Below are 12,536 nucleotides of genomic sequence, written 5' to 3'. Positions count from 1 at the left end.
AGTCAGACCGGTCCAGTGCTGCCTCTGTTTACAAGGGAAAATTCCATCTGTGGGAGCCTCCAGAGCCACCCTGGGAAAAGGTTTCCAGTGTAGAACAGAGGTGGGGAAGAGGCAGGAGAGGAAAGCAGAGGGAGGTGAGCATGGAGTGGGCACAAGGAACGGGGGACGGGGATGAAGGGCAGTGATGAGGATGGAAATGGGAGAGCAGCATCTCTGCCACATTGGGTGGGCCCCAGGCTGCCCATGGGTGCATTTGCCCCCTCACCCTACTCCCCCCAACCCCTCTGTGGGCAGTGTTGTGATGGGACATCTGCGGGTCCAAACTCTGCTGTAGGAAAGGGCTTAGTCTGTGTCTTGCTAGCTCTGAACCCAGAGCCACTTGGATTTAATTATCAAAAGCTCTGTTTCCCCAAACTACCGCAGTGCTCCTCTTGTTTCCATCATTCCCCTTGGCCCCTGTTGCTTTTTGGAACACGTGGATGGTTTCTGCACCCCCAAGTCTGTGTGGGGGCTGCAGGGACACCTCAGGAGTTTCTGTGTCTTCCCTCTGTGCAAGCTGGTTCTCCTTCTGCAACCACCAAGAGCTGCCTTTACTGTCTGGTCCTGCAGGGGATTTACAGCTGACTCAGGCACTCGGGGCTCTGATTTCCCCATAGGAAGAAAGGCCGTGGATTGGTGGGACAGAGGGGTGGGCAGGACAGCTCATCCAAAAAATTTTCAGCTCTGTGTTGGTCTGAGCAGGGAGGTCACAACAGACCTGGAGCTGGTCCCTGTGACCACGGCTCCCCTTCCATCAGCAGGCACCATCAGTTTCCTCCCTTGCTTGCACTTTGCTCCATGAATTTGGGCTGGCTTCCACTACATGATTTTGCAGCATCCATCCCTGAAACACAGAGGGTTCTCCAGTTTCTGTGCAGATTTGTCAACTGCTTCAAGCAGGAAATTACTTTGTGTCTTGAAAACCCTCCAAGCACCTGTAACGCCGGGAAGCTCGGGGGGAGCTGCTGTCCGTGCTGCTCTTGGCTCAGGGCTGAGCCCCCGGGCTGGTCTGTCGCTGAGTGTCCCCTGAGTGAAGGGGTCCCTCGGGTGTGGTGGAACAGGTCCTCGCACCATATCCTCACTCTGCCCTTTGCTGCTTTTTTTCCTTAAAGTACATTTTTGGTAAGGAATAAGGGATCCACCACCGTGCTCCAGATCTCCCTGACCTGCTGTGGGTCCTTTCAAAACAGACAAGGGGTGGGTGAGGTGAGAGCAGACTCAGTGCAGCGTTGTGTCTGGTGGGCTGTGCTTGGCCATCGTCACATGGCAGTGGCTCCTGCACATCTGCAGCAAATACCAGCTCCAGGGTGAACTGGGGAGGGCTGAGGTGCCCACTTTGGGAAAGCAGAGCAACCCCTGGCTGATTAAAGGGCAATCTGGTTTTGTTGAGAGCTGTTGGCTGCCTCGGCTGAGTGATGCATTGCTCCAGCTCCCCAGGACCTTCCTCCCCCCCAACAGCTGGGAGATAGATCACGAACATATGCAAAAAAATAGCCAGCATCAAAGCCACTTGGCAACTCAACTAACCCAATTCATAAATTAATTTCTATCCCTCTTGTAAGGGAGAAATCAGTCACTCCTCAGGGCTATCCATCTCTATCGCTCATCTGGCCACATCCTTTCATAAATCTTGCTGTGAGTCTGAGCTGGTGAGTGCTGGATCAGGATGGAAGAACGCCCGGTGTCTGTGCTGGGCTGGGGCAGCCCCAGGGCTGGTTTGCCCGGGGCTGGGGCAGGGATGGTTCTCTCTGCATCCCCCACATCTTGAGGCTGGAGCAGAGCTGGGGTTTTGCAGCGTGGTGCTGCTTAGTGGGTGATTTTGGGGAGCGTGGTCCCTGCTGAGGAGCCACCAGGGTGGTGCAGAGGTACGATGATGAAATGTTTCCTTGCAAAGCAGCGTGTGCTGGGTTTGCAGAGCCATGCAGGAGCTGGCTGGTGGCTGCTGGGGACACATGGGGTGAAGGTGGGTGCTCACCGGGGTCTGGCCTGGTGTTGGATACACCCCTGGGAGGTGCAACTGGGGGACTCCCAGCTCAGGAAGCAGCTCCAGCTGCTCCTCCCACAGCTTTCCAAAACCCCATGGCTTTGGAAAATAATGCCTGCACCCCCAGCTCCCCGTGGGCATCAGCACCTGGAGCTTTTCCAACCAGGCAGACAGAGCTCAGCTCTTCCCTGGCTGAATCCCTCAGCCCACTTCCCCCCAGAGGAGAAAATCACCACCTCTCAGGCTGCCATCTGTTTGTTTTGTCGGACTCTGAACTTGCTGAAACGTCTTTCGGTGGATGAAGGAACGCAGAGTAGAAGAGCAGAGCCTGGCAGGCTGCATGGTGAGTGGAAAATAGTTTTTTTTTGGGGCTTTCTGGAGTTTGAAGGCCTGATGATGGATGTGCATGAGAGGGATGGTAATGGCTTTGTGAGTATCCAAACACAGAGCAGAGGAATAACTCTGCCTGATAGACTGAGAAATGTGTGTGGGACAGGATCCTCCCCGCTCCAGCACGGAGCTGAATGATGGAGTGCTGCAGGTTTTGGGAAGGGAGGCTGGCATGGGCTGCATGTATTGGAAAAAAGGTGCAACTAACTTTGAAATCCTATTAAATCTTTGCTGTGAATGCTTTGGAAAAAGCTGCATCTTGCCTCGGAATGAGGCTGGCGGAGCTTGCAGTGATCTGAGAGGGACTCGCTGTGGTTCTGACCTGCTGGGCAGGGCTGGTGCTCCCTGTGCCTCCTGGCTTCCCTTTCCCCTTCCCTGCCTTCCCACTCTGCTCCCAGTGTCCAGACCTACTGACAAAAGTGATGGGTTTATGTGGAAATTTTGTGGGGATGAATATTTGCCTGTCAGCAGGGCTGGGTCCGAGTGTGATTTCTCATGTGCCATTTGGAAATGACATTTCCAAACAAAATTAGAATTTCCCATTGGAGTTATCTGGTTGGTTTTTTTTTTCCCTTGTTGTTTATAAGTTGGAAAATGGTTGAATTGGAGGGATTTCCGTGTTGCCATGCAAATGGAAGAGTTGCTCATGTCCCTATGCTTGGAGTGAGGGGTTTTAGTGTCCCACTTCCAACCTGGCTACCTCAGGAGCTGGGATGAGCTGGAAGATGTGTGTGTGCCCTTCAGCTGGGTGGGGAATGTACCAAAAGTGGGATGTTTTAACCTGCTTGTGGGACTTTTTCTGATGTCACATGAAATCCCGTGACCCACTAATTCCAGTGGCTGTGGCTACAAGTGAAACTGGGACAGTGGATAAAAAGGGGACGTGGGGAAAGGTTCTGGGTTTCCAGCCCTTCCTATGCCATGTGGTGACTTTGTCACTCACTGTGACTTCTGTGACAGCTTTGGGTGTGAGCAGTGCCAGGGCAGGACACTCTTCTGGATCCTGAATATCCCCAGGGCTCTGGTGGCTCCTGAGAGAGGGAGGGATCCCTGGATGTCCTTGCACCCCTTGGATCTGTCCTGCCTTGCCTGAGTGCTGTGGTGGGGGTCACCTGTGCAGTGACAAACGCAGGCTGGGTGTCCCCAGGGACGCTGTGCTTTTGGGTTTTCCACAAAATCCAGCGCTGGGCAGGATGAGCTGGGATGTGCTCCCAGCTGGGGTGGGCCCTGATGGCTCTCAGTGCCCTGGTGCTGAGCCAGGGTGGGGTTTGGGTGCTGGGTGAAAACTTGGTGAGCACGGGGCTGTGTTGCTATTGGACACGAAATGAGTACACAGAAGCTTGGTGAGTTCAAGAGAGAAAAAAGAGCCAATTTTATTTCTGACCTCGCAATATGTAGAATTCCAAAAGTGGCAGTGGATTGGAGGATGGGACTGCCACCTCTCCAACCACACTGGTCAAACCAACAGGCCATCAATTCTCTCCTCCCACAAAGAAGAATGCAAAACAACCATTATTTACATGAACAGTGCGTGAGAACTCCAGAAGAAATACGTAAACATTATTAGAAGGCATAGAAAACTTTTAAAAGAACTTTAAAACTTTCAAAAGAACTATAAAAGAAAACTTAACACTTTTAAAAATCAGGGCAACAGGGCTGCACATCCATGGCAATCCCTGCGGGGATGTCTGAGAGGCTGATGCTGACCTGTGACCTTGGGATGACGATTCTGCCACTGCCAGGCTCAGCCCACATCAGGATGCAGCCACAGGGGCTAAACATTGAATTTTAAGAACGAATGCAGGAAATATCCTGCACATCCAGAGGCACCAGCAAGGTTTTTTACACCCTGTGTTTGCTAGCAGAGGGCAGGATAAATAAAAGTATTTTAAGAAGAATTTTAAGTGCATCTTTTTTTTTTTCCTGTGTCCCTTTGGAGCTGCTGGGCCAGGCTTTGGAACAGTGCCCGTTGTGATGCCACAACCTGAATTTTTTGGCTCCCCCTTCCCTTGTCCACTTCTGCTGGGTATTTTTGAAGTTACTTTTTCTTTGATGGCAAGGACTGGATTTCTTTACACTTGGGACAAAAAATCTCCCCCCTGAATTCCTGAGAGCTGCTGCCTGCTCCTTCTTTGGCTCTGTGTGGGTTTTGCCTGTTTAATATGATTAAAAAAAAAAAAAAAAAGAGGAAAACAAAACATATCATTTCCTTGCTTTAATGTGAGCCAATTATGGCTTGCAGGCTGTTAACTTCATCACCACTTCTTCCAGCAAAGCTCTTGGTAAAATAAACCACAGCAGAGCTGCCTTCCCTGGACCTGCTGTCCATCACAGCCTTGAGCCACAGCATTTTATCCATGCCCCCTGGCTGGAAAAAAAAAAAAAAACCACACATGCCCACTAAAATATCCCAGCACTTGTTGTACATCTGCTGACGGATACCAACTGGAAAGGAGATTAGGGCTCAGACTCCGCGCTGGGCTGTCTGCCCCTCCTAATGAGGAACACATTGGAGCATGACTGCAGCTCCAAATGGCAAAATCAGGAGGGTTTGGGAGGGTGGAGGGTGCCAGGGCGTGGGACAGAGGGTGCCAGCAGCCAGGGAGAGCCCACAGGGGCTGTGTGGGGTGCTGAGCCCAGGGGACACTGGCAGCTGGGGACACCTGAGCTGCTGTCGGGGCTGGCACAGGGTACCAGGGATGCTCTCTGTGCTGTCCCCAGGGGCCTCCTGTCTCTGCACCGTCCTGCCCATCTCCTCCAGTCACACCTTGAGGCAGGTCTGACCCCTCCAACCCGGGCACTGCTGGCTTAGGGACCTGGAGCTGGGTCTAGCCAGCTCCGGTGAAATCCCACATACTGCAGGGCACCTTTTGTGTGGTGTTCCCCAGCTGCTTTGCCTCGGGAAGAAAAATGCTCTTGGCATTCACAAGCCTGTCAGGGCCATCCCCAGGAGCAAGGTGCGGGGTCCCTGCTTTTCCCACCTCTGGCCACAGTCATTTCCCTGGAGTTTTGCACTGGGACCCACAGACCCTGCACCCGTTTGTTGGTGACTGCATCCCCATCTCCTGAACTGCTCCATCCCCTGGCTGGGATCCAGGGCAGGAATGTTAATTTATTTTTATTTATTTTGTGGCTAATTTGAAACTTTGGGCATACCTGATACTCCCTTCTCCCTCCCTCTGCTGTAGTATCCTATAAAAAGTCCAAGATGAGCTGGGATTCCCATACAAGGGCCAGTGGGAGGCAGCTGCATCCTCAAAGCAGAAGAATCAGGAGCTTCCGATAAGCCCATTTTTATAGGCACCTTTTAACCTGTTTATCCTGCTGTCAGAAAATCTCGTGGATAAAATTTGGAGTGAAAGCAGAGACCTGAAAGCACATTTCTGCCCCGCTGCTGATCTGTAAATGGGATAATCTTGTTACAGTCAGCTGTTAGTCCTGCAGAGACTCTTGAGGATTTCTGGGCAGATATTACATTATTTTAATGGCATAACAGTGTCCTGTCCTGTGATCCTGGGCTGTCCCCAACAGCCCAGCCCTCATTGCTTTCCCATTTAATATCACTGAAAGTGACACTAAATAGCTTCAATTAAACCAAAGTGGATTGGAGGTTTTGGAAGCTCATGGTGCACCAGGATTTGATTCAGGGGCCTTAAGGGTGAGCCCTAAATACATTAGAAATATCCTCAGGCGCCTTCATGACTTTGAGTTTCTCTCAGTTTTGTGACTGCATAGAGGAGAAAAAACCCCAAAAGCGTGTCCTTGCCATGGGAGTTAACTCAGAGCCATGTGCCCATGCCACGGAGCTCCTTTCCCTTCCCACCAGCTTTGCTGCAGCTCCTCTGGGATGTTGGCCCTGCACTTTTAAACCCCACAGGCTGCGTGTCCCCTGCAGCCCCTGAACTCTCGGTCACCCGGCAGGTAGGGCTGACCCTAAAATTCATTTCCCTTGGGAAAGCCTCCTAAGCCCCTTGCACATCCCACTGCCCCCCGGGTCCCTAACGGGTAAGCCAGACCTTGCAGGAGGATGGGATGTGAAAATCCAGCAGCAGGGATGGCAGGTGCCACCCCTTTCTCGGTCCCTGTCCCCTCCCGGGAGCTCCCTGGAGTTTTTGGGTGTTTGCAGCCCCTGGGGCTGTGCCTGTGTCTGGAGGAGCTCATGTGAAAGCCATTAAAAAGCGTAAGGAAAGGGAGCACGACGGTTGGGAATGGTTTTGTTTGGGTTTCTGAAACGTGCGCATGAAAACACTGTGTGGTTTTCTGACAAATTTGAACCAGCGCTGCTCAATCCGCTCCAGCGCTGCTACTGTTGATCTTGCAGACTGTAAAGCATTTATTGGAGCTGCTTGAGGCGAACTTAAGCATCTGTGGAATAACAAGTCCAGGAAGTAATTGCATCCACAAGGAAAATATTTTTATGTATAATTCAGTGACCCATTTTATAAACATTGTGGTTCCACCTTGGACTTTTTTTTTTTTAATCCTTTTTTTTTTTCCCTTTTTTTTTTTTTTTCACCCACAGCCTTTCCTCTCCAAACGTCTGGGTTTAGTGATCCGTGTGGGGCTGTGTTTAGTGGCTCTGTGGTGAGGGTTTGGCATGGCATGGGGCAGGAAGTGGAGGGGAAAACCCTGGTGCTGCAGGGAGATGAGGGTCCAGCTCCGAAGGTGGCACCACAGTGGGGTGCTCCAGGGAAGCAGAGACAGCGTGGATTGCTCCTGCTGAGCTTGGCAGGCACAGAGGAATTGTTTCGTGGCAAAAGCTTTTCTTTCTTCCTTAGCAAACCAACTTTACGAGAAGACGAGTCACTTCCAGCCTGGGTGGCACAGTGCTCGCACGGGTCTGGGGACCTGGGGACTCCATGGCCTCTTTTTGGGTTTTTGGGGTTTCATTTCCTGTAGAAATTCACTCCTGCCCTACCTCAGTCACCCCAGGAGCTCTGTTTGCTCTCACAGCACAAGTGAGAGCTGGAAGGAGCTGCCTCACAAAGACCTTTGTATACCCTGCCTGTCCCCTGACAGCCTGGGCACGGCCAGTTTGGGGACAGCACTGGATACAGGTGTTTGAAGAGGTGACAACTTAGAAATAGATTTGCTCTGACACAACAAACTTATAAAAAAGATAAAGCTGCAAAACACTGTGTTAAAATTACACTCAGTTTTTGTAGGGTTAATATTGGCACCTCACCCAGGGTAGAGCTGCCCCTCCTGGGGACTGGGGGATTGATGGCCTGGGACCTTGCTCCCCCCTTTCCTGCCATGGATTTGTTGGCATCTTTCCCCCTTGATAGGAATGAAAGTTTGACTCAAACTGAGTGGTAAAAGGCCTGTGGCTGCTGTGCCATAGGACCAGTGGCATCTCGTGTGTCCCCATCCTTGCTGTGGCACCGTGGGGACGTGACTGAGCCCCTGTCAGTGCCTGTGCTGCTGGGATGGACTCACCACGTCCCTCCCAGCTCCTGTCCCTCTCTCTGTCCCTGTGCACCGGGCATGGCACAAACAAAGCCTGGCAGGGCTGAAAATCAGAGGGTGAAGCTCAAGTATGAGGTGCCAGGCTGAGCCTCCCTTGCTTTTCCCGTTGCTCCCATCACCCCCAAACTGCTCTGTCCTGCCCGGGGAGCAGCGATGCCAAGGGCAGCCACAGCCTCAGGGCCAGGCCTCGCTCCAGGAGGGAGAAGAAAACAAAACAAAACAGGCTTGGAAGTAAATATTATCTGAATATAGAGGAACGCGATGTTTCTTCATATGGGTCTAGAATTTCTGCCTTTTAACAGCTAACCTTGACTCAGCCAATATCCACAACATGCAGCTCTGGCCAAAATATGCTGGGCCTTAAAGTACCACAACAGCTGTTTTTCTTGCTAAAATATGACATTAAATTTTTTGGACAGCTGGTTGCTTCCTTGATGAAAGTGGAATAAGGGGCTATTTTTCCTCTCGCTCTTCCCCCTCCTCCAGCCTTTCCTCCTCCTTCCGTGCAGGGCGATAAAGCTGGAGCCTTTGCAGATATCCCGTGTGGGCAGGCCCCATGGGGCCAGAGGGGAGGGGGCTTTGGGAAGACTTGATACTCCCTGCAGCCCAAGGGAGGGGGCTGCTGCTCACTGAGCCCCCCTTGTTATTGCTGGATCCCTCCCATGCCCCAGCAGGGTCAGTGCCAGCAGCAGTTTCAGCCCTGACATCTTGTTTTGCCCATGTCAAAATTTTCTGCCCTTAAGATGAGGGCAGTGGCTGAAGGACTGGGGCTGGTGGGTTTTGTGCTTCAGACCCTCTGTTGTCACAAAAGGGACAGTTTGGGGCTTTCCAAGAGCCCCAGCTGCGGTCAGTGGTGTGGGGCAGGAGCCTGGTGACCACATCTGAGTGAGCCAGTGCTGGTCCCTGTCCCTGAGCTGACCAACACTTGGAGGAATTGCTGGTGGCCTGAGCTGGCGCTGGCTGGGATCTGCCCTGCTTTGTCCTGGGACACCAGTGAGGGCTTGTGCAGGGTTTGGAGCTCTGCAAACAGTGCTGCAGTGGCTTTTGCTCTGGTGGTGTCACCTGGTGTGACAGGTGCCTTTCTGGACCGCCCGTCCACGGATGAGCTGCATTCCTCAGGATACAACAGGCACAGCGATGGGGATTTGCAGTGGAGTCACTGCTCTGAGCCTTAAAACACAGGAATGGCCATGGTGGCAGCAGGGATTTGTGGTGGCTGGTGGCAGCAAGGTGGCTCTGCTCGTCAGTGCTGTGGCCATCCCCAAGCAGCATCACCCAGTGGCACCTGTTTGTGCTCTGGGGCACTCAGGGCTCACTCACACCTGAGGGGTGATGTGGCAATATCAGCGTGGGGTATCTGCTCCTCTTGTCCCCACCCCAAGGGCTGTCACTCCTTGCCCAGCTTTCTGTGCATAGCTGAGGACAAACTCCCTGCCCTCCACGCCTCATCCTCTGCTTCTTTTTCCTTTATTTTAAAGATCAGCTCCATTTTAACGGGAGGCAGAAGAACTTTTAAAGTGGGGAGGTGGCAACCAAACCAGGATGAGGATTCCATTGCCCAGAGCCTCTCAGGCTCATCGATTTCTTCTGGAGACTGATTGATAACCCAGCGAGGTGTGGCACAGGCAGGGTCCCGACTCTGGATTACCCTTTCCTTCTCTTATTTCCACAACAATCCCAATTACCCATCCTGACTCCGGATTACCCTTTCCTCCTCTTATTTCCACAACAATCCCAATTACCCATCCTGACTCCGGATTACCCTTTCCTCCTCTTATTTCTACAACAATCCCGATTACCCATTCTGACTCCGGATTACCCTTTCCTCATCTTATTTCCACAACAATCCCAATTACCCATCCTGACTCCGGATTACCCTTTCCTCCTCTTATTTCCACAACAATCCCAATTACCCATTCTGACTCCGGATTACCCATTCCTCCTCTCATTCCCCCAACAATCCCACTGCAGGACCCTTCTTTATCCCTGCTCAGCTCTCAGCCTGTTTATTTAGGAGCATCCACGGGTGCTCACGGCCGGGATGCCCTCGGGGGGTGCCCGGGGTGCTGGGTCCCAGTGGTGCCCGTGTGTTTGGAAGGGACTCGTTCCCTTTTCCCGGCCGGCGAGCATGTGGTTGGAATTAGCGGCGCGGCTGCAGGGGGAGCGGGCAGCTGGGTTTCTCCGGAGCGTTTCAGTGCTTAATCTCTGAAGAATGCAGAATGTCTGTCTGGACGGCCCGGCCAAAATCAACTCCGCGGCACGGGGAGGCCAATATAAACGTTCATGTTTTGTGTCACCGAGATTTCATTAGATGTTTTTTATGTAATTGCATAAGTCGAACTACCGTGATGAAAATGCCACAGCGAGCAAATGAAATGAATTGTGAAACCTCTCCTTCAAGGAGACACTGGCCCCCTCTGGGCCGTGTGGATCCAGCTCCAGCCCCTTCCAAGGTGCTCGGTGACCTTTTGGGGATAAATAATGGGTTGTTTCCCCATGTCTTCGCTCTCTAACCCTCGCCCTGACGTCAGGGCGAGATCAGAGCTGGGCCAGGAGCAGGTCTGCCCATGGCCAGTGCTGAGAGGCAGAGGGGCTGGCTGCTCCTGGGCTCCAAAGGGGCTCTCATCCCTCCTTGGAATCCCAGGGGGAGGCAGAGGAGTAGGGAGAGGATGGAAAATCTCCCATTTCTTGGTTGCCCGGCATCCAGGTGCTCTGCAGCATCTGAGTGATATCACTGCCCTCTTGATTTCCTGCTTTAAACCCTGGTAGGGGCAGGGATGGAGAGTTCAGGGCTCAACAAGCACCCCCAGTGATGCTGTGCCCCGTTCCATCTTCTGACCCTCTCCACTAACGACAACAACTTCGTAAATCTGTCCCTTCAAGGCCTGGCGTGTTTTCCTGATGATAACAGATTAATGCTAATTTAATTAGGCCTGAACCAGTGCTTGCTGGCTTCAAACCCAGACATGCTCCAAGGGCTGCTGAGTGCTGTGACACGATGGTGCTGCTCATCCTGGGCTGGAGGGCTCGGTGAGGTGACACCCCATCATCCCTGAGCACCCATCCTGCTCCTGCTCAGGGGGACAGGCTGGACCCACGGGCTGGACAAAGCCCCGGGGTTTGCTCCCGGAGGAGGCTCTGCCGTGGGTTCCCCGCAGGGATGGGAAGCAGCCGGCACCACGGGAGCCTCGGGCGTTGCATCCCTGCAGCGGCTCCTGCGAGCTGGGCTGGGACGGCCGCCCTGGCCGCAGACACATCTGCTGGGCGGGAGGGCCTGGAATTTGGGATATTGTTTTTCTGGCGGGGAGCGGTGGGTGCCAAAAGCCTGATAAATTAATCACCTCTGACATGGGTCAGTCCAGCTCTGGCGTGCGCAGGCTGGGCCCCCTGAGACGCTGCTGCTGCAATGCCAAAATTCATCAAGCAGCGAGGCTGCCCCGGAGAGCAGCGGATTTTGGGAGGGGGCAGCTGCTGCCAGGGAGGGGCTTGACCACTGCGGTCCTCTGGGATGGCAGCACAGCTCTTCCAGCTGCCTGTGCCTGGCAGTGCTGCCACCTGACATCACTTGTTTTGGAGCAGGACCTGGCTGGGCGGCTGCTGGCTGCTGGGGGATGGGAATGGATTTAGGATTTGTGCAGCTCCTGTCACAACAAGCTCCTTGCTCAGGGACTGCTGGAGTGCCAGTGGGCTCACAGAGCCCAGGGAGGCTGTGTGGGATGGGGATGTGGGGCAGGAAGATGTGCAGGGCATGGCAGGGGTGCAGCTGCTGGAGGTCACAGGCAGTTTCTTGTGGCCCCTCAGCCCAGTCCCTGCAGGCAGGTGTCCTCTGTTGGGAGCTGGGGTCTGCATGTCCCTCTGTGTGCTGCTGAGCCTGGGGCTGGGCCAGTGGGGTGATGCTGGTGCAGCCCGAGGTGAGAACAGCACTTCTCCTCTCCCCCAGTGAGCAGCATCATGGACCTTTCATGGTGGGTTTTACTTCGTGGGGATCTGATCAATCCAGCCTTTTTGCCCAGGCCAAGGCAGGCTCAGCCTGCACCTCACCAGGCTCCTCTGCCCTTGGAGAGGGGACAGGGGGCCCACAGGTCTGCTCTGGTACATAGTGTCCATCCCTGGAGGGTGACAGGTCCTGACCCTGCAGAGCTCTCACTGCTCGCAGCACTCCCTGGAGAGAAGATGGGGAAGGGCTTTGTTCAGCCTCTGCTGGGCTTTCTGCACAGCTGTGGAACAAAGGGGATTTTCCTGGTTTTAATAACCCCACTTACCATCCACCTCTTCCCCTCTCATGTGCTGCTTCCCACACTGGTAGCTGCCAGCAGCAGAATTTGCTTTACCTTCCTCTGGCTTTCTTGGGAACATTTCTGCTCAGAGAAGGAGAAAGAAGGAAACAGAAGGGGAGCAAAGCTCCGGGTACAGGGTCCCACAAAGTCTTTGAGAATGTCAAGGGCTCTGTTTGTGCCTGGCGTTCCCCGAGGTGTCACAGGGCTGCTCTGGGTGGCAGGAGGTGTTAAGACACCCAGCGTGTGCTGTGACCTCCACGTGGGATCAGAGCAGATCTTATCAGCACCATGCAGAAGCCTCCCTGCATCCCTCCTGTCTTCTCCACTCGCTTGCTCTCCTTCTCTCCCCCTTTTATTTTTTTTTGTCCAGACATAAT

The sequence above is a fragment of the Anomalospiza imberbis genome, chromosome 21 (assembly GCF_031753505.1).
Source record: "Anomalospiza imberbis isolate Cuckoo-Finch-1a 21T00152 chromosome 21, ASM3175350v1, whole genome shotgun sequence".
Taxonomy (NCBI): domain Eukaryota; kingdom Metazoa; phylum Chordata; class Aves; order Passeriformes; family Viduidae; genus Anomalospiza; species Anomalospiza imberbis.
Note: the sequence above shows the minus strand (reverse complement) of the source record.